This window comes from Hypanus sabinus, unplaced genomic scaffold (assembly GCF_030144855.1).
Source record: "Hypanus sabinus isolate sHypSab1 unplaced genomic scaffold, sHypSab1.hap1 scaffold_131, whole genome shotgun sequence".
Lineage (NCBI taxonomy): Eukaryota > Metazoa > Chordata > Chondrichthyes > Myliobatiformes > Dasyatidae > Hypanus > Hypanus sabinus.
Genome location: NW_026779378.1, coordinates 584,324 through 607,071, shown reverse-complemented (window position 1 = coordinate 607,071; position 22,748 = coordinate 584,324). Strand labels below are relative to the sequence as shown.

General features: G+C 44.6%; 1 protein-coding gene and 1 pseudogene across 4 annotated transcripts in view; one reads left to right on the top strand and one right to left on the bottom strand.

Moving 5' to 3' along the window:
• Positions 1-9,180, bottom strand: part of LOC132386786 (zinc finger protein 208-like) — a 29,726-nt pseudogene extending 20,546 nt beyond the window's left edge.
• The window catches only part of LOC132386791 (gastrula zinc finger protein XlCGF8.2DB-like), a 142,462-nt gene that overhangs the window by 73,986 nt on the left and 45,728 nt on the right, over positions 1-22,748 (top strand). For 2 of the 4 annotated variants that reach the window (XR_009509666.1, XM_059959134.1), the window contains exons 1-2: positions 19,656-19,782; positions 21,482-21,628. The exons of 1 other annotated variant lie outside the window; for it this stretch is intronic. The gene's annotated coding sequence lies outside the window, so the exon portion shown is untranslated. Of the gene's footprint in view, positions 1-19,655; positions 19,783-20,104; positions 20,324-21,481; positions 21,629-22,748 lie in introns of those variants that run through there. One more of the 4 variants, XM_059959135.1, reaches the window with a different exon arrangement.

Genomic DNA, 22,748 nt, shown 5'->3' with positions numbered 1-22,748 from the left:
CATCTGTGCCCTCCTCATTGTCAATTTCACCTTAGCAAGTATTAACATTATAGCAATACTGAACAACTCAATCCTTCTGCTGTTCTCTAATGCACGAGAGTGCACACTTCCAGATATCTATCAACATCCATTGCTGCTGGTTTTTCACACACAAATAAATCAAAAGGGATTTCCCCAATGAAATTGATAATAAATCAATCCTTAAATTTCTTCATATCCCAGACGCAGGCCCCATTTTGTTACAAACCGTAATGCTTTAGAAACGAACCAGCAGCAACAGACTCCACCTAGTGGCTACGCATTTTAATTCCACGTCCCATTCCCATTCTGATATGTCTATCCATGGCCTCCTTTACTGTCAAAATCAAGCCAAACTCAGGTTGGAGGAACAACACCTTATATACCAGCTGGGTGGCCTCCAACCTGATGGGGTGAACATTGACTGCTCTAACTTCCGTTAATGCCCCTCTTCCCCTTCTTACCCCATCACTGACATATTTAATTGCCTGTTTTCCATGTCTCTCTGGTGCTTCCCCCCCCCCCACCTTTCTTTCCTCTGAGGCCTCCTGTCCAATGATCCTTTCCCATCTCCAGCTCTGTATCACTTTCGCCAATCACCTTTCCAGCTCTTAGCCTCATCCCACCACATCCGGTCTTCTATCATTTCGCATTTCACCCTCCCCCCACTACTTTCAAATCTCTTAGTATCTTTCCTTTCAGTTAGTCCTGACGAAGGGTCTCAGCCTGAAACGTCGACAGTTCTCCTTATAGATACTGCCTGGCCTGCTGTGTTCCATGAGCATTTTGAGTGTGTTGTTTGAATTTCCAGCATCTGCAGATTTCCTCCTAAGTGTTATGTGTATAAATGTGTATAAATAAAATTCCCAAACTATTGAGCTCGGGGGAAACAAGACTTGGAGTCTTGAGATGGTAAAGTATGAAAGGTCAGTTCAACCACAGAATAGGTGATGAGATATTTGTAATCCAGGGTAAATGTTGAGAGAAGGCAATTATGTCATATTCCACAGGTTCCATGGTGGTAAAACGAGACCAACAGTTGCTGTAGATTTTATCTGTCATCCTTCCAAATCCACATACTAATTATCACCCAAAGTGACTTGTCATGAAGGGTATCGTCTTCAAAAGAATTACCACACCATAGCCAGACAAGGGTTAACACATTAGTGGTCTCCGCAGGATACCCCAAATCAGATCCACTCCTATGGATCAAATGAGGTGACCACCACACATTCGATGTACGGTGAATCGATAATTAACCCACCCTTGTGAGCGAAGAAAAGTTCCAAACAGTGACCCTTGGCCACTAGTTCCCTGGTTTTGATTCTTTCCATTTTTCCTCCTTTGTCTCCGTCTGACTCTGAGTGTCTGTGTCCTCGGTTAAAATTAAACAAGCTGCACACGATGTAAACAAGCTGCAAGTCAGAAACATTTGCCTTCTTAATCTCTCTCTCTCTCTCTCCACAGCAAACAAAACCTAGAGATTCATAACAATGGCCACTCCCCATTGTGAACTGACTGGTGTGCCAGTAGGTGGAATGACTGAGTGAATCCTTTCCCACATTCTCAGCAGGTGAACGGCCTCTCTCCAGTGTGAACTCATTGATGTTTCTGTAGGGTGAATAACTGAGTGAATCCCTTCCCAGACTGAGCAGGTGAACGGCTTCTCCCCAGTGTGAACTTGCTGATGTACCAGTAGGGTGGATGACAGAGTGAATCCTTTCCCACATTCTCAGCAGGTGAACTGCCTCTCTCCACTGTAAACTTGCTGATGACTCTGCAGGGTGGAATGGTCAGCGAATCTCCTTCCACATTCTGAGCAGGTGAATGGCCTCTCCCCAGTGTGAACTCACTGATGTTTTTGTAGGCTGGATAACTGAGAGAATCCCTTCCCACATTCTGAGCAGGTGAACGACTTCTCCCCAGTGTGAAGTCGCTGTTGTCTCTGTAGGCTGGATAAATTAGTGAATCCCTTCCCATAGACTGAGCAGGTGAACGGCTTCTCCCCAGAGTGAACTCGCTGATGTACCAGTAGGGTAGATGACAGAGTGAATCCTTCCCACATTCTCAGCAGGTGAACTGCCTCTCTCCACTGTGAACTTGCTGATGACTCTGCAGGGTGGAAGAGTCAGCGAATCTCCTCCCACATTCTGAGCAGGTGAATGGCCTCTCCCCAGTGTGAACTCACTGATGTTTCTGTAGGCTGGATGACTGAGAGAATCCCTTCCCACATTCTGAGCAGGTGAACGGCTTCTCCCCAGTGTGAACTCGCTGATGTCTCTGTAGGGTGGATGACACAGTGAATCCCTTCCCACAGACTGAGCAGGAGAGCGGCCTCTCCCCAGTGTGAAATCGTTGATGTACCAGTAGGGTAGATGACAGAGTGAACCCTTTCCCACAGACTGAGCAGGTGAATGGCCACTCCCCAGTGTGAACTCGCTGATGTACCAGTAGGGTAGATGACAGAGTGAATCCTTTCCCACATTCTGAGCAGGTGAACAGCCTCTCCCCAGTGTGAACTCGCTGATGATTCTGCAGGCTGGATAACCGAGTGAATCCCTTCCCACATTCTGAGCAGGTAAACGGCTTCTCCCCAGTGTGAACTCGATGATGTCTCTGCAGGTGGGATAACTGAATGAATCCCTTCCCACAGACTGAGCAGTTAAATGGCCTCTCCCCAGTGTGAACTCGCTGATGTATCTGCAGGTTGGATGACTGAATGAATCCCTTTCCACAGACTGAGCAGGTGAACGGTTTCTCCCCAGTGTGAACTCGCTGATGTCTCTGTAGGTGGGATGACCGAGTGAATCTCTTCCCACAGACTGAGCAGGTGAACGGTTTCTCCCCAGTGTGAACTCGCTGATGTACAAGTAGGGTAGAGGACTGAGTGAACCCTTTCCCACAGACTGAGCAGGTGAATGGCTTCACCCCACTGTGAACTTGCTGGTGATTCTGTAGGTTAGCTAACTGAGTGAATCCCTTCCCACAGACTGAGCAGGTGAATGGCTTCTCCCCAGAGTGAACTCACTGATGTACCAGTAGGGTAGATGACAGAGTGAATCCTTTCCCACATTCTCAGCAGGTGAACTGCTTCTCTCCACTGTGAACTTGCTGATGACTCTGCAGGGTGGAAGAGTCAGTGAATCTCCTCCCACATTCTGAGCAGGTGAATGGCCTCTCCCCAGTGTGAACTCACTGATGTTTCCGTAGGCTGGATAACTGAGAGAATCCCTTCCCACATTCTGAGCAGGTGAACGGCTTCTCCCCAGTGTGAACTCGCTGATGTCTCTGTAGGGTGGATGACACAATGAATCCCTTCCCACAGATTGAGCAGGTGAATGGCCTCTCCCCAGTGTGAACTCGTTGGTGACTCTGTAGGGTGGATGACTGAGTGAATCTCTCCCCACAGACTGAGCAGGTGAACGGCCTCTCCCCAGTGTGAACTCGCTGATGTACCAGTAGGGTAGATGACAGAGTGAACCCTTTCCCACAGACTGAGCAGGTGAACGGCCTCTCCCCAGTGTGAACTCGCTGATGTACCAGTAGGGTAGATGACAGAGTGAATCCTTTCCCACATTCTGAGCAGGTGAACAGCCTCTCCCCAGTGTGAACTCGCTGATGTTTCTGTAGGCTGGATAACCGAGTGAATCCCTTCCCACATTCTGAGCAGGTGAACGGCTTCTCCCCAGTGTGAACTCGCTGATGTACAAGTAGGGTAGAGGACTGAGTGAATCCTTTCCCACAGACTGAGCAGGTGAATAGCTTCACCCCACTGTGAACTTGCTGGTGATTCTGTAGGTTAGCTAACTGAGTGAATCCTTTCCCACAGACTGAGCAGGTGAACGGCTTCTCTCCAGTGTGAATTCGCTGATGTCTCTGTAGGTCGGATGACTGAGTGAATCCCTTCCCACAGACTGAGCAGGTGAATGGCCTCTCCCCAGTGTGAACTCGCTGGTGACTCTGTAGGTGGAATGACTGAATGAATCCCTTCCCACAGACTGAGCAGGTGAACGGCTTCTCCCCAGTGTGAACTCGCTGGTGTACCAGTAGGGTAGATGTCTGTGTAAATCCTTTCCACACTCTGAGCAGGTGAACGGCTTCTCCCCGGTGTGAACACGCTGGTGTGCCATTAGATCAGATGACTAAGTGAATCCTTTCCCAGAAACTCAGCAGTTGACCAGCCTCTGCCCAGTGTGAACTGACTGGTGTGTCCACATGTAGGATGACCGACTGAACCCCTTCTCACACACAGAACAGGTGAATGGCCTTGCCCAGTGTGAACTTGCTGATGTACTTTCAATTGTGATAACCGAGTGAATCCATTCCCACTGTTTGAGCGGGTGAAAGGCCTTTCTCCTGTGTAAATTACAGGCGTGCAAGTTGGTCAAATGTCCGAGTGAATCCCTCCCCACAGTCTGAGCAGGAAGGGTGGTCAATTGGATCCCTTGCTCCACTTCTTAAATATCTAGACAGAGACAACAAAACTGTTGTGCCGTGTTAGAGCTTTCTGGAGACGAATTCCTTCTCATTTTTAACCTGTAAAAAGATTTAACAAAATCCATCAATGGGTTTAGTGCAACATTTCACATGAGATTACTTGAGTTGTCAAGGTTTGATCTGGTATCACACTGTTACGGTGAGGTTCAACGAAAGTTGGACGGAGAAATCATCTTCTGACTGGGCAGAGTGCTGGTATCTGGAATGACCATCAATTCCCAGAAGCTCTTCCTGTCTCTATAAGAATGGGGCATTTCTGCCGTCTCCAATCTGTGACCTGGCTCAGTTTGACTCTCTCCATTGGTATTATTCCCTGTTCCCACTGAGCTGCATGGATGCCTGGCCCCACAGTAACTGAAACACTCTCACGCAAATAGTTTTTCTTGACTTGCAGCTGGGATCTTCTTTTATGTATTATTAACTTAAAGTGCCACAGTTTTAATGCCACATAAAAATTCCTGCTGAAATGACTGGTTGGTTCACACAGCTGTCAAAAGGGGTTAGAGTGAATTTTTGTATTATTTCAGGTTCTTGTCACAATCATAGAAAATTTCAACATAGAAACAGGCCCTTTGGGCCATCCAGTTTGTGCAGAACTATTTAAACAGCCCACTCCCATACCCCTACCATCCAGGTACCAATACAAACCTCTTAAATGTTGAAATCGAGCTCGCATGCACCATTTGTGCTGGCTGCTCATTCCACAGCCAGATGACCGTCTGTGTGAAGAAGTTTCTCCTCATGTTCCCCTTAACATTTCACCTTTCACCCTTAACACATGGACTCTGGTTGTTGTCCCACCCAATCTTCATGGAACAAGCCAGCTTGCATTATCACTATCTGCGCCTCTCTATCACAATCAAATCTCCCCTCGATCTTCTGCATTCCAAGGAATAAAGACCAGATTTGTTCAATATTTCTTTATAACCCAAGTCCTCCAGACATGGCAACATCCTTGTGAATTTTCTCTGAAATCTATGAACTTCTTTTACAACTTTCCTGTAGGTAGGTGACCAAAACTGTACACAACAGTCCAAATTAGGCCTCACCAATGTCTTCTTGAAGTCAACACAACATCCATCTATTGTTATCAGTAATTTGGTTCATGAAGGGCAATGGGCTGAAATCATTCTTTCCATCCCTATCTACCTGTGATACCACTTTCAGTGAATTAAGGTCTTGTATTCCCAGGTCCCTTTCTTCTACAACACTCCTCCGTGCCTGACCATTCACTCTGAAAGACCTCCCTTGGTAGGTCAGACCAAAGTGCAACAACTCACACTGGACTGCATTAAATTCCATTTTCCATTTCTAAAACCATTTTCCCACCTGGTCCAAATCGCACTGCAAGCCATGATAGTCTTCTTGCACTCCGCTGAACCCCCAGTCTTGTTGCCATCCACAAATTTGCTGATCCAGTTAACCACACTATCATCCAGATTACTGATATAGATGACAAACAACAACAGATCCAGCACTGATCCCTGTGGCAACCACTAGACACAGGCCTCCAGTCAGAGAGGCAACCATCTGCTACCACACTCTGGCTTCTCCCAAAGACAGTGTCTCATCCAATTTACTGTCTCATCGAGAATGCTGAGTGACTGAACCTTCTTGACCAAACTCCCATATGAGACATTGTCAAGTGCCTTGCTGAAGTCCATGTAGACAACATCCACTGCCTTGCCTTCATCCACTTCCCTGATAACTTCCTCGAGAGACTCTATAAGATTGGCGAGAGCCATGCTGTCTATCCTTTATCAGTCCACACCTATCCAAATACTTACAGTATATACCTGGTTCCTGCACACACATTCCAATAACTTTCCCAGTTCTGATGTCAAGCCCACCAACGTATAATTTCCTAGTTTATTTTTACAGCCTTTCTTGAACATCAGAACAACATTGTCTGTCCTCCAATCCTCCAGTACCTCACCTGTCACTGAGGATGATTTAAATATCTGTGCTAAGGCCCCGATAATTTCTGCACTTGTCTTCCGCAGGGTCCTAGTGAACAACTTGTCAGGCCCTGGGGATTGATCCACACTAATTTGCCTCAAACCCCTCCACCTCTGTAATCTGTACAGGGTCCATGAAGTTGATGCGCTTTTGCCTCACTTCTATAGACTCGGTGTTCATCTCTTGAGTAAATACGGATGCAAAAAAACCCTCCCCAAGTCTATGTTATCCCTTCATATGGATTACCATTCTGATCTTCCAGAGAATTAATTTTTTCCCTTGCAATATTTTTGCTCTTAACATGTCTGCAGAATCCCTGAGGATTCTCCTTCACCTTGTCTGCTGGGGCAAACTCATGCCTTCTTTTATTTCTTTCATAAGTGTTCACTTGAATTTCCTGTATTTCATAAGTACCCCATTTGTTCCTATCTGCCTGTACCTGGTACGCACCTCCTTTTTATTGATCTGGCAGAGGAAAGCCAAAGGGGTGATAGATCTGCATGGTTGGAGGTGGGGGTAAGGAGTGTTAAACTAAAGTTGCAGGGGGAATGGGAGCCTGAATAACAGAACGGGTATTGGAGAGGTTGTGGAGACAGATGTTGTTCAGGCCTCAGACAAAGTCAGGAATGAAAAAGTTGAGCATGGTGCACTGAATATGCTGAGCCCTGTATATTTCAATACAAGGAGCAGCGTAGGAAAGGTGGATGTGTTCAGGGATGGATCAACACCTGGAATTATGACACTAGGATCTGGCAACTGTGGACTGGGACAGGCTGCTTTATGGCAAAGGTGTGCTTGGTAAATGGGAGTCCTTCAAAGCAAAATTTTGAAAGTAGTAAGCGGGTATGTCAGAATAAAAGGTAAAGATAGAAACTGTAGGGAAACTTGGATTGCAAGAGATATTGAGACCCTGGTAAAGCACAAAATGGAATTGCATAACAGGGAGAGGCAGTCAGTTTCTTATGGAGTATAAGAAATGCAAGAGAACACATAAGAAATCAATCAGGATGGTTAAAAGATGGCATGAGGTTGCCGTCACAGAAAAGGCAAAGGATAATCCTCAGGGATTCTAGTGATAGATTAAGAGTAAAAGGATTTCAAGACACAAAGTTGGTCCTCTGGAAGACCGGAATGGCAATCCACATGTGGAACCAAAGCAGATGGGGGAAGACCTTAAATATTTTTCAAACTCTATTTACTCAGGAGATGGACAAAGGGTCTATGGGAGTGTGGAGAAGCGGCATTATCCATTTCAACCCTGGGGGAAAAAACACTTCTCTGGCCAGTCACACGCTCAATACCCCTCATCATTTTATACACCAAAAAATGTCTCTAAATATAAACAAGGAAATTATACATTGCACAATCTACTTTCCATGATTCAGTACATTTACACAGACAGGTGTGTAAAAAGGTCCCAACGAATACCAGGGACAAAAAGGCCCAATTCACCACAACCACAAACTGTTCCTGCTGCCACCATCCAGGAAACGGTATCACAGCAAAAGGACCAACAGGCCCCGGGACATCATCTTCCACCAGGCCATCAGACTGATTAATTCATGCTGATACAATTGCATTTCAATGTTATATTGACTGTCCTATGTACAAACTATCTATTATAAATTACTATAAATTAAACATTGCCCATTTAGATGATGTAAGGTAAATATTACTATTCCTCATGTTTATGAAATATGTATTTAATAAAGTCAATTCAATTCACCCTCTCCACTATCTGTTCTGTCATTCTTCAACTTATTTTAACCACATCACCCCCTCCCCTGCTCACTACCACTAGCAAGTTTTACCACGAGGATATTTGTCCCCTCTTGTTCTGTTCCTCTAACTAACGAATCCCCTATCAGTCTTTTGACTTTCCTCTGCCAGGTAATTACCCCCACAGCTTCTGAAGTGGTCCACCTGTTGTTGTGTGAAATAGCCACAAGAGTACTCTGCGAGGCCTATTTAACCTCATTCCCCTTCCTGACTCTCACCCAGTTTCCTGTGTCCTGCACCTTGGGAGTAACTCACGTCTCTTCATGTCATATCTATCACCCCCTCCAACTGCTGGATGATATGGAATTCACCCATTTCAAGCAGCTCATTGAAGTGCAGGGTTACAAGTTGCAGCTGGATGCACATCTTGTAGGGGAGGGCATCAGGGACACTGCAGGTCTCCCCTCCTTCCCTCGAATACCCCTCTAATTTGTAATAACCAGTGTGCAGATAAATCTTGGGACTGTGTATTTTTTACCCAGTGACAGCTAGCAAATCACTGTCAATAGGAACTTTGATCTCCTCTGGGTTTGATCGAGTTCATCTGCACTCTCACACAACCTATGTAGCAGGCCTGTAACAGGAAATGCAGGAGTTTCTCACCAAAGCTTTTGCACATTGTCCATATGTGGTTTGCTTGCTAAATTACGCTTTAAGAAGTCAGATTTCCAAATTTCACTCCACTTCCTCCCACTTGCAAATTCTCCAGCAACTTTTGCATCACCAAAATGCAAACAGGCATCACTAGTTTCTGTGTTCTACATATATATTCCCCCTGAACCCGTCCCCAATGACTGACGGTGGTGCACTCAGTGATGGCAATGCCAATGAATATGAAGGGAAGGGCAGTCGTCTGTCTCCCTGGAGACTGGCACATTTGTGATGTGAAAGCTACTTGCTGCCCAGGGCAAAGGTGCTTGATATCATTGCGAACCCAGAGAGAATGGGACAAAACATGTTCTCACCGGTAGAAAAGTCCAGAGCAAGAGCAGGTAAAGGAAGCAACACACACAAAATACTGGAGGAGCTCAGCAGGCCAGGCAGCATCTATGGAAAAGAGTACGAATGGTGAGTTCCACCGGCATTTTGTGTGTATTGTTTGGATTTCCAGCATCTGCAGATTTTCTCTTGTTAGTAATTGGAGGTAGAACAAAGGCGATTTTCTCAACTTGTGATGTAAAAGATTTTGTTCCCTTTCTCCTAGTTCCTAATCCTTGCATTTAGATAGCTGGAGCTCAGCTGTCTGTGAGATCCATCGGTTCCCATTCCCTCATCAGCCGGAAGCTCCCCGGGGCCCGTGTGCGGGTCGTGGGGCTGAGAGAGAGGGAAGAGGGCAGGACTGTCTCGGGATTGCTGCCCACGGTGTCCGAAATTCAGAGGAATTATCCCGAAATCGGTATTTAAGATAAAAACACGGTTAATCGCTCTTACCTGCAACCGACATTTTCAAATCCTTCTGTGCACTGCGCGCATGCGTGAAACTCAGGGACGGCCTCAGCCTGACGCCTGCGCATTTCATCGGCGCTTCAGCGCCGGCGAAATTCTGAACGCATGGCCCTATGGGTAATCACGGTGCCATTAAACATTTCTGCAAGCACCGGTTCAATGTCCATACCTCATTTTTTTTAATCTTGGGTATAGAAAAAATCTGCAGCTGTTTTAACGCAGAAAGCGGCTCCCATAAGCAATATACTCAATATCAACGTGTATCTAATGCCAAAGTAAAATGCAGATATAAAACACAGGAGATTCTGCAGTTGCTGGAAATACTGAGAAAACATTTTCTATGTATTCCTCTCCAAAATTTCTGCCTTATCTGTTGATTTCCACCTGTGTTTTGCAGAAATTAACCACCTTTTTTTCGATCAACCAGTTTCCAAATGCTTCTAATCTTTCACTTTTAACCACATCGTGCTGGTCTTATTCGTCCTCCTCCTCTGGACCCCATCTCTCTCTGGAGCCCCTGACTCAGGCTGGCAAATCTTCGGTTTCTGATTCTGCAGCATCGAAGATTCACTCGTTAGTCTGCTGTCAGACTTTAGAGGTGCATTGTGTTACGAGACCGCAGGTTCGCTTACTGTGAGTGTCGCTTTAAATGGCTGAGTGAGGCGGAGCTGTGACGTCAGACACAAGCTGCGGCAGCCTGAGGGAGCGGGAGCGGGAGCGGGAGAGGGAGACAAGCTGTTGGAACTTCAGCGTGTGACTGCTATAGGCTACAACTCTTCCATGCCCAAAAGGTTGGGTTGATCTGATCATCGGCACGTAGTGCACAACGGATGTGTGACTGTCACTTCGTATCATCCATATGTGTGGATTTGCTGGAGTATCCTGTGGTATCACTTTTGTTGTCCCTTACCTGGAATCGGGGTGTTCTGTGGTAACCACTTGAAGACGATATTCCTGTGACTGTCACCTGGTGATATTTCTAAGTGGATTTCGGAACTAATCAACGGATAAGATTTTTGGCGACTGTTATTTCGTTTACCCAGAGTGGAATGTGTGTGGAATTCTTCGTAATTGCCTTCTCTCTACATTCCCTTTCTTAGTAACTACGCTATACAGCAATATAAATGCAGATATATCAAACAGGTTAGCAATAATTGTGTGTGTGAGTGTGTGTGTGTGTGTGTGTGAGTGTGAGTGTGTGTGTGTGTAAATAGGAAAGCCAAGCTTCTTCACGCCTCTGGGTGAATGGATACCGTCTTCCGGTGATGAGTGAAGTTCGGTTCAGTTCGTGGGATTGAGTCGAGTAGTGATGGAGAGAGAGAGAGGGAGAGTTTTGAGTCTTCAGGTAAGCTGACGCCGTCGTCCTCCGAAATCCTTTGGAAGTTACCGAATGTGACACTACAAACGGGACCGTTCTTCTGTGATGGAGTTATTAACCCAGGCGAGGGTTGGACACACGAATAACTCCCCACCGGTCACAGCCTTTTCACACTGCTTGAGCCACTGATCGATGCTCCGGATCGATCTTCCAAAACCCAACTTTTTCTGTGGACACAACAAAGCTCATTCAGTGTCCAAAACCATGTGTCTGGAGGTCTGTCAGCGGACCTCCTACTTATCTCACCGTGCTGAGCCCCAGCTGTCCATCAAACAGTTCCTCCCTTCTCTCTCTGTAAGAACACAGAAGCTGACAGTGTCCTTGTAAAAGTGTCAACCATCTCCGAGCAGTCTTTCTCTCTCTCTCTCTCCCCTCCCCCCTCTCCCTCTCCCTCTCTCCAACAAGGTGTTCGGTGTTGAACAACATCTCCCTCTCTCTTTTCAAAAACACAGTTCGTAGGGGTAATTCAGGACCCCGTCACAATACTAATAAAGATAGTGATTTTAACATCGAAACCAGACTCCGTTAGTGACCTATTGCTGCTGGTACGTAACAATTGTGCTGTCTGAGGCACAGTCCTTTAAAATTGGTGAAAATTACCTAAAACATTGAAAAGAGCAGGGAAGAAGGAGTTTAACCAACTTCGTCCGGAGCCCTGAACAACGTCACAACCACAGTGAGATCATCGTCTTGTTCAGCCCGGAGAAAATCATGCAGGGAATTCATGCAGGTGTATGAGATGATGAGAGGCATTGGTCGTGTGGATAGCCAGAGGCTTTTTCCCAGGGCTGAAACGGCTAACATGAGGGGGAATTGGTTTACGCTGCATGAGAGTAGGTACAGAGGAGATGTCAGAGCTAAGTTTTTTAAGCAAAGAGTGGTGTGTGTGTGGAACGCACCGCCAGCGACGGTGGTAGAGGCGGATAAAAAAGGGTCTGTTAAGAGACTCTTAGATAGGTACATGGAGCTTAGGAAAATAGATGGCTATGCGGTAGGGTAATTTTAAGCAATTTCTAGAGTAAGTTACATGGTCGATACAACACTGTGGGACAAAGTATCGATAATATGTTGTAGATTTCTGTGATTCTAGACATTCAAAGGAAATCTCCTATCCCACGGAGTGGTGACTAGTTGCAACCTGTCATCTCAGGGAGAGTGAGAGGGGAACGGCAGGGATAGATTTTCATATACTGATATGGAACAGAAACATAGGCAGGGACCAGCTGGGCTGAGTGCCCTCTCAATCGAGACACGGGATTTGATACAGAACTGATTTATCATTCACAGATCCACAATATTAAACACCAGTCTACTTTAAGGCTAACATCAGCAGAACCGACTCCTCCAATGCTCAGTGACCAGGGTTCAGTCCTGGGTGCGATGAGCAGCCGCAAGAACTGCAGAATCTGACAGTAACAGTCCCTCATGAACCTGCAGCTGCCTTCAGTCACCGTGATGGTTAAACATTTAACACGGAGCTGATTTGAACTTCCTCCCTGATGTGAAGTTGCTGGTGTTGCAGCATCTGGGATGATTGAGTGAAACTCTTTGCTCACTCCGGACAGAAATGTGGCCTCTATTTATTGTGAACTCACCGGAGCATCACAAGGTGGGTTAACTGAATGAATCTCTTCACACACACGGAGCAGGTGAACGGCCGCTTCCCTGTGCGAAGCTGTTGGTGTATCTGCGATGCCCGACTGAATCCCTTCCAAAATGAAAGCCGGTGAATGACGTCACAGTGCTATCAACGTCATGGCGATGTATCCAATCAGATCACGGACATGGACACGTGTTCGGGCTCTCCTTGTCGCGAGTGGGGCGCTGTCTTCTCCAGCATCTCCGCCCCCACATTCAAGGATCGGCGACATTCAAGCGCTGGTGAACTGACAGATACAGCGGAACTAACGTGCTGTTGTGTTTGTGATTCCCATACACAAATCCTTTGACTTTCCTACACTGCTAAAAGCTTACAAAGCACGTCGGTGGGTGAAGGACAACATTTCCACTCAGATTATTTAGTTTCCATGGTGTCTTCTGAGAAAAACACTGTCACAACTCAAAACAACTTGGGGGGACAAGACTTCATCTTCTAACTGGCCACAGTTCCGGCATCAGGAACAATATCAAACTCTCTGCTTCCCTCTCTGTATCAAAATGGATCATTCCTCCCCTTCATCAGTCTGTGACTTGGCTCAGTTTGTCCGTCTCCTTCGCGTTCTGAGCATGCGCCACACACCCACTGAGATCACATTTTATTTACACGGCTGTGACTAGAGACTTTCTGATTATTATGTCCCTCCCGGCATTTGACGGTGGTAAACTCAGAGTTAGCAATGGTATTGAACATCGGGAGTAGGTGATTAGGCTTTTTCGTTGGAGATCGATAAACTGCCGGTAGTGTGTGTCTGGATGAGTGGGTCGTTTTCACATTGGAAGGAGGTAGCGTTTGGAGTACCCCAGAGATCAGTCCCTGACCACAGTTGTTCACAGTTTAATGTCCTGGCGGAGGCAGCGAGATGTGAGATGTCCCAGTCTGCTGGTGAGGCAGAAAGAGTGGAGTTGGGGGAGGGGAAGCTATTCACATGCAATTTCGTAGCTTTGCAATCTGTAAATAGTGCACTGTGGGGCTGCAGTGGCGGGTTCCAATCTGCTAATTAGATTTGCTGACCACACTACATTGATCGGCCGAATCCCAAATAATAACGAGGCAGCCTACAGAGAAGAAGTCATCACCCCGACACAGTGGTGTCAAGAAAACAACCTCTCCCTCATTGTGACAAAAACAAAGGAGCTGGTTGTGGATTACAGGAGGAATGGAGACAGGGACCAAACTCAACATTTCCAAGTCTGTTATTGACACAAAATGCACATTTTAATACTGATCATGACACAATGTGTTTTAAATATTGTTAATGACGTAAAACATGTTTATAGATTGTTACTGACAGAGAATCGTATAATTCTTGTTCCGTGTGTTATCTGAATGTACTTGCCTGTGATGCTGCCACAAGTCAGTGTTTCTCTGTCCCTGTACCTTCCCGTACGTGTGCACTTGGCAATAAATTCAACAGGACCTGAGAAATCTCAGTGAGATTTGATTAGTGATGATCATCTTGGCAGCTCGGTAGGTCGAATGTATGAGACAGTACACCGTTAAATGCAAAACCCTGAACAGTGTTGATGATCAGAGGGATCTTAGACTCCAAGTGCATCGCTCCCTGAAAGAGACTGCACAGATTGATCGGGTGGTTAAGAAGGCAAATGGCATGGTTGTCTGTATTAGTTGAAGCATTGAATTCAGAAGTCGGGAAGTTGTGTTGCGCCTGTTCCGAGCCTGCGGTCGGACTGTGACTGTTTCTTTCAGAGCGCCGGCGTGAGGAGGCGGGACTATGACGTCAGTCACAGTCTGACAGCGCTGACTGAGGACTGAACCATGAGAGAGAGAGAGAGAGCGAACTGCAGACAGGCAGTCGGCCAGTCTAAAGAGAGAGAGAGAGACTGGAAAAGCTGATCGCTTCAGTTAGTCGCAGCTGAGGCTTGGAACTCTCCTATGTCCACAAGAGTGGGTTGATCATCGGTACACGGAACCACAACGAATGTGTGTGGCTGTCACTTCATATATTCCATAGGAGTGGATTGTGGAATATCTTGTGTTAACCCTTGCCTGGGCATGTTGTGTGGCAAACTCTGGAAGACGGTATTCCTGTGACAGGTCACTTTCGCTGATAACTCGTATGTGGACGGATTCAACGGATAAGAACTTCGTCGACGGTTATTTTGAAGTAACGGCCTTTTCTCTACGTTTCACCCTGGATCACAAATATCTCTCTCCCATCATTTATTCCGTGGATTACTGAACTTTCCTACTTTACCATCTCAAGACTCAAGCTTTGTTCCCTCAGGCTCGATAGTCAGGGAGTTATATTTACACATCTATAACACTGCTAACTTTGCTTTATTTCGTTAAATTACTATGTTATAAGTAGATACTAATAAAGAGAATGGGTTTAACATCAAAACCAGACTGCACCGTGAACTCTATTGCTGGTGGTTCGTTTCTACAACGTCACAGTTCGTAACACAGTTTTATAAAACTAGTTAGACCACATCTGGAGTGTTTCATACAGTTCTGGCCGCCCCCATTCTCGGAAGGATGTCGGGGCTTTGGAGAGGGCGCAGAAGAGGTTTACCAGGACACCTTTGTAAATGGTTCTATTACCGGTATCTATAACTTGTTGATTGAGTCTAGACAAGACTTCTTTGATAAAATAAAAAGAGCTTGGGTGGATGACCTAAATTGTCAGATTTCTGATGATAGATGGAATAGAATTCTTAAACGGGTTAATAAATCATCTGTCTGTGCTCGGCATTCTCTTCTACAATATTAAGTGGTTCACAGAGCATACGATTAAGAACAGAAACTCTCCAGTTTTTACCAGAATGTTTCTCCACTTTGTAATAAATGCAACTCTGCTGATGCCTCGTTAATTCATATGTTTTGGTTTTGCCCTACAATTGAAAAGTTTTGGCGGGAAGTATTCCATACCTTTTCACAACTTTTTTTGGGTCCAATTTGACCCAAATCCCGTTACTGCCTTGTTTGGTATACCTATCTTTTTAACTAAAAAATCTTTCGACCAAATTGACTCTCTTATTTCTTCCTTTATTTGGAACAATAAGAGACCAAGAATTAATAAGTATAATTTACAAAAATCTAAAAAAGATGGTGGTCTTGCACTTCCTAATTTAAGACTGTATTATTGGGATGTGAATATTAGACAATTATGCTTTTGGTTATACTGGCTTGATAAGAAACAAAAATCATTATGGGTTGATTTGGAATTAAAAGCTGTTAAACAATTTCATTTAACTTCAATATTAGCAGCTCCATTACCTTTACAGCTCTCCAAAATTCCAAATTTCAATCTTTACCCGGTTATTAAACTATTCCTACGGATTTGGGTTCAGTTTCGTAATTTTTTAAATTTGAAACAATTTAGTTGTCTAGTTTTTTATATCGAAACTTTTCTTTTAAACCTTCAACAACTGACCCCATTTTTCTCCTATGGAACAATAAAGGGATCCATTCTTTTACAGATTTATTTTGTGATGGTCGATTGATGTCCTTTGAAGGGCCAATTGACAAAATTTCTCTCGCTCATACACATTTTTTGGAATATGTTCAGTTTCGACATTTTTTACAACAATGCTTACCTAAGTTTCCATATTTACAAGAATCTGATTTGTTAGATACCATTTTGAAATTGAATCCCTTAGAGAAAGTTTCCATTGGCAGAATGTATAACTTATTTTTGTTACAAATGAGAACATATCACTAAAGATTAAACAAGATTGGGAGAGAGAACTTCATATGATCTTTGTTAATGAAGATTGGCTTCGAGTTTTGAAAAATGGAAATTGTTCTTCTATATGTGCCAACCATTGTTTAATTCAATTTAAAATTGTTCACCGTTATTATTTAACAAAGGAGAGACTATCTAAAATATTTCCTAGTATAGACAAATGCTGTGATATATATAAAACTGAAGTAGCTACTTTGTCACATATGTTCTGGCATGTTCATCATTAAAATCGTTTTGGAAGTCTTTATTTCCAACAAGATCTAAAGCTCTGAAAATGAATTTACAACCTAATAGGTTGACTGTTCTATTTGGTAAAGTTCCACATCATATTCAGGGTATTTCATCTTCAGATCAACATGTAATTGCATTTGTTACACTATTGACAAGAAGAGCTATTTTATTAAAATACAAAGATACTTCTTCCCTTGCATTAATTGAATGGTTTTCTCAAGGAATCTTATGTCTTAGTTTGAAAAAAAAATAGGAGAACTTTTGATGCTCGATTCGATTTTGAGAGAAGATAGAGTTCTTTGCCAAATATTATCATTTAATTTCAATTATGCTATATGGTTTCCTTCCAATTTTATTTTATTATAAATATGAAATGGCGGTTGACGATTCTATTTTTATATTTAGATGATGGTTAAACGTATTGTTCCGGGGGGTTGATTCCTAATGGTTTTTTTCCCTTTTTTGTTGTTAGGGGGTTCCCCCCTAGTTAGATGGGGTTCTTTATTTCCTTCCTTTTCCTATATATATTTTCCATTTTTATATTTTACGATTAGTTTTTTCCTTCAACTTTATTAATTATATACATATTAATCTATTGAAGTCTTGCTTCATTCTGTAGCTGTAGAAGATTATGTACTAGTAAAAAATATTCTAAAAATGAAAAATGAAAATGACAAGACAACAATGTAACAAAGCATTATAGCTGCAGAGAAAGTGCAGTGCGGATAGACATATGGTGCAGGGTCACGTCGAGTTACATTGTGAGGCCGAGTCCATTTTATCATTCATTTGGCTTATAACCACAGACAGGAAGCCGTCCTTGAGCCGGGGGGTTCGCGCTTTAAGGCTTTTGTATCTCTTCCCCGATGTGGGAGCGGATTTGCAGCGAGGATGTCCAGGTTGTGAGGGTCTTTGAGTACGTGGCCAGCTTTTCCGAGGGAGGGGGAGTGTAGGGAGAGTCCATGGAGTGGAGGCTTGTTTCTCTGACGTTCACTGCTCTCCAAAGTTCTCTGCAGTTCCTTGCAGTCATGGGCAGAGCAGTAGCCATACCAAGGCGTGAAGTATCGACAAGAAGCTCAGAGACCTCGGCCTTCACCCTGCCTTGTGTAGCTGGATCCTGGACTTCCTGTCAGATAGCCGGCAGGTGGTAAGTGTGGGCTCTCTCACCTCTCTCTTTCTCTCTCTCTCTCTCTCTCTCTGACCCTCAGCACACATACCCCACAGGGTTGTCTTCTTCCTCCCTCCTTTACTCTGTGCAACCATGAGTTGTGTCGCCACCCACAGCTCCAATCTGCTAATTAAATTTGCTGACGACACTACACTGACTGGCCTAATCTCACATAATAACGAGGCAGCCGACAGAGAAGAAGTCATCACCCCGACACAGTGGTGTCAAGAAAACAATCTCTCCCTCATTATAACAAAAACAAAGGAGCTGGTTGTGGATTACAGGAGGAATGGAGACAGGGACCAAATCCAACATTTCCATGTCTGTTATTGAGACAAAATGCACATTTTAATATTTGTCATGACACAATGTATTTTATACATCGCTAATGACTTAAAACATATTTACAGATTGTTACTGACAGAGAATCGTATAACTTATGTTCCGTGTGTTATCTGAATGTACTTGCCTGTGATGCTGCCACAAGACAGTGTTTCTCTGTACCTGTACCTTCCCGTATTGGTGCACTTGTCAATAAATTCAACAGGACCTGAGAAATCTCAGTGAGATTTGATTAGTGATGATCATCTTGGCAGCTCGGTAGGTCGAATGTATGCGACAGTACACTGTTAAATGCAAAACCCTGAACAGTGTTGATGATCAGAGGGATCTCAGACTCCAAGGAGGCGGGACTATGACGTCAGTCACAGGCTGACAGCGCTGACTGTGGACTGAACCATAAGAGAGAGAGCGATCTGCAGACAGGCAGTCGGCCAGTCTAAAGAGAGAGAGAGAGAGGGAAAAGCTGATCGCTTCAGTTAGTCGCAGCTGAGGATTGGAACTCTCCTCTGCCCACAAGAGTGGGTTGATCATCGGTACACGGAACCACAAAGAACGTCTGTGGCTGTCACTTCGTATAATCAATAGGAGTGGGTTGTGGAATATCTTGTGTTAACCCTTGCCTGGGCATGTTGTGTGGCAACCCCTGGAAAACGGTATTCCTGTGACAGGTCACTTTCGCTGATAACTCGTATGTGGACGGATTCAACGGATAAGAACTTCGACGGCGATTATTTTGAAGTAATGGCCTTTTCTCTACGTTTCACCCTGGATCACAAATATCTCTGTCCCATCATTCCGTGTATTACTGAACATTCCTACTTTACCATCTCAGGAATCTAAGCTTTGTCCCCTCAGGCTCGATAGTCTGGGAATTATATTTACACATATATACACTTAACACTGTCAACTTTCCTTTATTTCATTAAGTTACTATACACTAATAAAGAGAATGGTTTTAACATCAAAACCAGACTCTGTTGTGAACTCTATTGCTGCTGGTTCGTTTCTAAAACGTTGCAGCTCGTAACACAGTTTTACAAAACTAGTTAGACCACATCTGGAGTGTTTCATACAGTTCTGGTCTCCCCCATTCTCGGAAGGATGTCGGGGCTTTGGAGAGGGCGCAGAAGAGGTTTACCAGGACACTGCCTGGATTAGAGGGCATGAGCTATAACGAGAGGCTGGACAAACGTGTTGTTTTCTCCAGAGCGGCGCAGGCTGGGGTGAGACTGGATTGACGTTTATAAGATGAGGAGAGGAATAGATAGAGTGGACAGACGATATCCACAGATCTTTCCACAGACTAATGTGCAGTTGGAGTCTCTGCCTGGGGGGGGGGGGGGGGCGGGGGGGTGTCACCAATCCCGACACGTGATCCCGTTTGCCCCTCCCATTTAACCGCAGATGCCGCGCGTCTGTTTCAGAGGCCCCGCCTCCCGATGATGTAACAATCTCTTCGCGCATGTTCACAGTCTCCGGCTGGACGGTGTTATCCTCTCCGCTCAGAGTTGAAGTAGGTCGGCTGTGTTATCGGGAAAGACTTTCGACTCTTCCGTCGGGATCACTATCTGCGGGCCGAAGATATCACTTTCCCATCGGTGAGTATTGAGACCGATCCCGAGCGGGGAGATCCGATGTTGGCCGTGAGCCCCGAACTGAGGGCCAGGAATTCATTTGTTTCCCAACTATCTGGGCTCGTCAGAAATGTGTCAACTCCACTTAATCTGCATTGAACGATCCAAACCAGGAGCCCAGGCTGTCTGTTTCTGCAGAATTTAAATGTAAGTCCCGCCGACAGGTCACGTGAGACTGTGTGCCGCAGATTCGCCCCGCCCTCCGCTTTGTGATGCAAGGTCACGTGGTGTGGTTTTGGCCACCGAGTCCCATCAACTTCCCGAACTCGCCCCGCTTCCAGAGGCTCCTCGCATTTGTCCTGGAGCTTTCTGGCTGTTGTGTCTTCTCCCGGACTGTGCTGGGTGAGAAAGGAGAACGTCCCAGGTTGTGGGAATCTTTGATTTCACTGCCTGCTTTACCGAGGACTGATCTGGATCCAAAGGACTGTGCAGATCCTCGCAGTTACCATGCAAAGCGTGAAGTGTCCGGATGGGAAATTCTCTATAGTGTGTTGATAAAAATTTGGTGAGGATCAAAGTATATATAACAAAGTGCTTGTTGTTTCTTCTATCTTTGTCATTTTTGTATAATTAATTCAGTAGCTGCGGTGTGTTCTGACGTCTCTGGACCGGCTTTTCCGTGTTTACAACAGTAGAAATAGACCCGTGAGTCTGGTGTTCAAACTGTCACCAGTTTGTCACTCGGTGGAAATCAGGCAGAATCTCAAGTTGCACTAAAAACTAAATGTTTGAAGTCATTCTGACGAAACGTCATTAACCTGAATTGTAAAGTTTGTTCCCCTCCCCGCAGCTGTTCCTTACCTGCTGAGTGTTTCTGGTAATTCCACTTTCTTTTTATTACATTTAACCTGGAAATGGAAATGACTCGATCTGTGATAGTAGATCAGTAAAGAAAGCAGAACTTTTCCCTATCAATTATCCTGGTACCAGTTTGTCTGTTATTGCTGGGAATGTGTTCAGTACAGTTGTTGCTAACGAGGTTCACATGAATAATCTCAGGAGTGATCGGCTTTATGTATGAGGAGCATTTGATGGTTCTGGACCTGTGCTGGATGGAGTTCAGAGGGACGGTGGGGTTTGTGGAGGCGAGCTTTGGTTAAGTAAACCTACCGAATGCTGAACAGCCTGGATACAGTGGACATGGAGAGGATGTTTCCATTAGACGGAGAGTCTGTGATCTGACAGCACAGTCTCAGAATAAAGATGCTTCTCGTTAAAATTCAGTTGCGAATTTTTTTTTGCCATTAGGTGTCCGAAGTGTGGAATTTGTTTCCACAGAGGTTGGTTGAGGCTGCGATTTGGGTATATTTATGACAGAGATTAATATATTCATGATTGCTAAGTGGCTTCAGGGTTACAGGAGGAAGGCAGGAATATGGTGTTGGAATAAAAAATCAGCCATGGTTAAATGGTGGGACAGACCAGATGGATCAAATCACCTAATTCTGTACCTTATGTCTTACCATGACTGAATGATGGCTCCTTTTTATCCCATATTCTTTTGTATCATGTGAGGGACAATAAAAGATTCTTCACTGAGATCATTATATCTGCCTTCAACGTTTAAATTTCAGTGAGTTTTGTTCTTAGTAACATTAAGCAGAAATGTTTGGTTCTGCTTTTTATTGTTAATGTACTTCATTATCTTTCATGTTAACGTTAGACCTGCAGTGAGAGATTTATTGGAAGAAAACCCACGACTGAAGATGAGGGAACAGCAACATGTGAACCAGCCCGAGGATTGAGAGCATCAACTGGAGAGGACCCATCTGACTCGGAGATTCCAGTGATTCAGTCAGGAGAAAGTTGTGTGAGTCTCATTCATTCAAACACTGGTCCTTTAGACATTACATACCTGTACAAGAGAAGGTAGGAAACAGCTGGAGTGAGACTGAAGGCCTCTGTCAGACCCAGTTGCAATCATTGCAGGTCTGGTACTGTTCTTCCAGCAGCCCAGCCGTTTGAAACCAATCCCATTCTGTGGAAGTCAAATCCGGAGAGAGTCACTCAGAGACTGTATTAGTACAAACTCTTTATTCTAAGTACCCGGGGCTTACTCAGTTAGCCACTCCAACAGGAATTCCCACCCAATCCACTAACTGACTAACAATTCCCCTTCACCACAGATATATCCATCCAGATACTCCGCACACAAGACAGGCTGGAACCAAAGTTATTTACTACATGACAGGCTGGAGCCCCTAAAGACAAATTACAAAATAGTCATAATGGCTTACACACGCAGAACAGACTGACGCTGTCCTATCTCTGCGCATGAACACACAAGGAGATAAGCATCCTGAAACCATAGCTAGCTACCCTGAAGAAGAAATATGGCTCAGCATGGCTTAGTACATCTATTGATCATCAGCAGTTTCTTTCAGAAAAACAGGCTGCTATTTTTTAATGAAGTGTTAAACCATACTTCATCATTCCCTCCTTTTTGATCATTACATGAGCAACAAAACAGTAATTTTTTTACAGAGAAAGCAACCAAGTACAGCTTTGACTTCTCAGTGAGAAAAACTGCATTCAACAGTAACTATAACAATGATATGTACAACTATTAGGACGTAATGCAATATCATGCCCCACATATTACAAACAGGCCTTTGAAGATCACCATTTCGACCCTTCCGTGAACCCGTGTAAATCCTGCCCTACTTTCTTGATGCTGTCAATCTCCTAGGCAGTGTGCTCGGAGAGAGATGTAGTGTTATTAGACACATCAGGGATAAAGGTGCAGCATTCTGTGTCAATAATAGCACAGGTTCCCCCTTTCTCAGCTGGGATAAAATCTAAAGCCGTACGATTCTGTAGGACTGTTTGCCGGATTGCAATCATTTCAGTGGGTATTTCTGTTACTTGGGCCTGTGTTTCTGTTAGGGCCCCTGCAGTATTGTGGCCAGCTCCTCAAGTGCTGTAGCCAA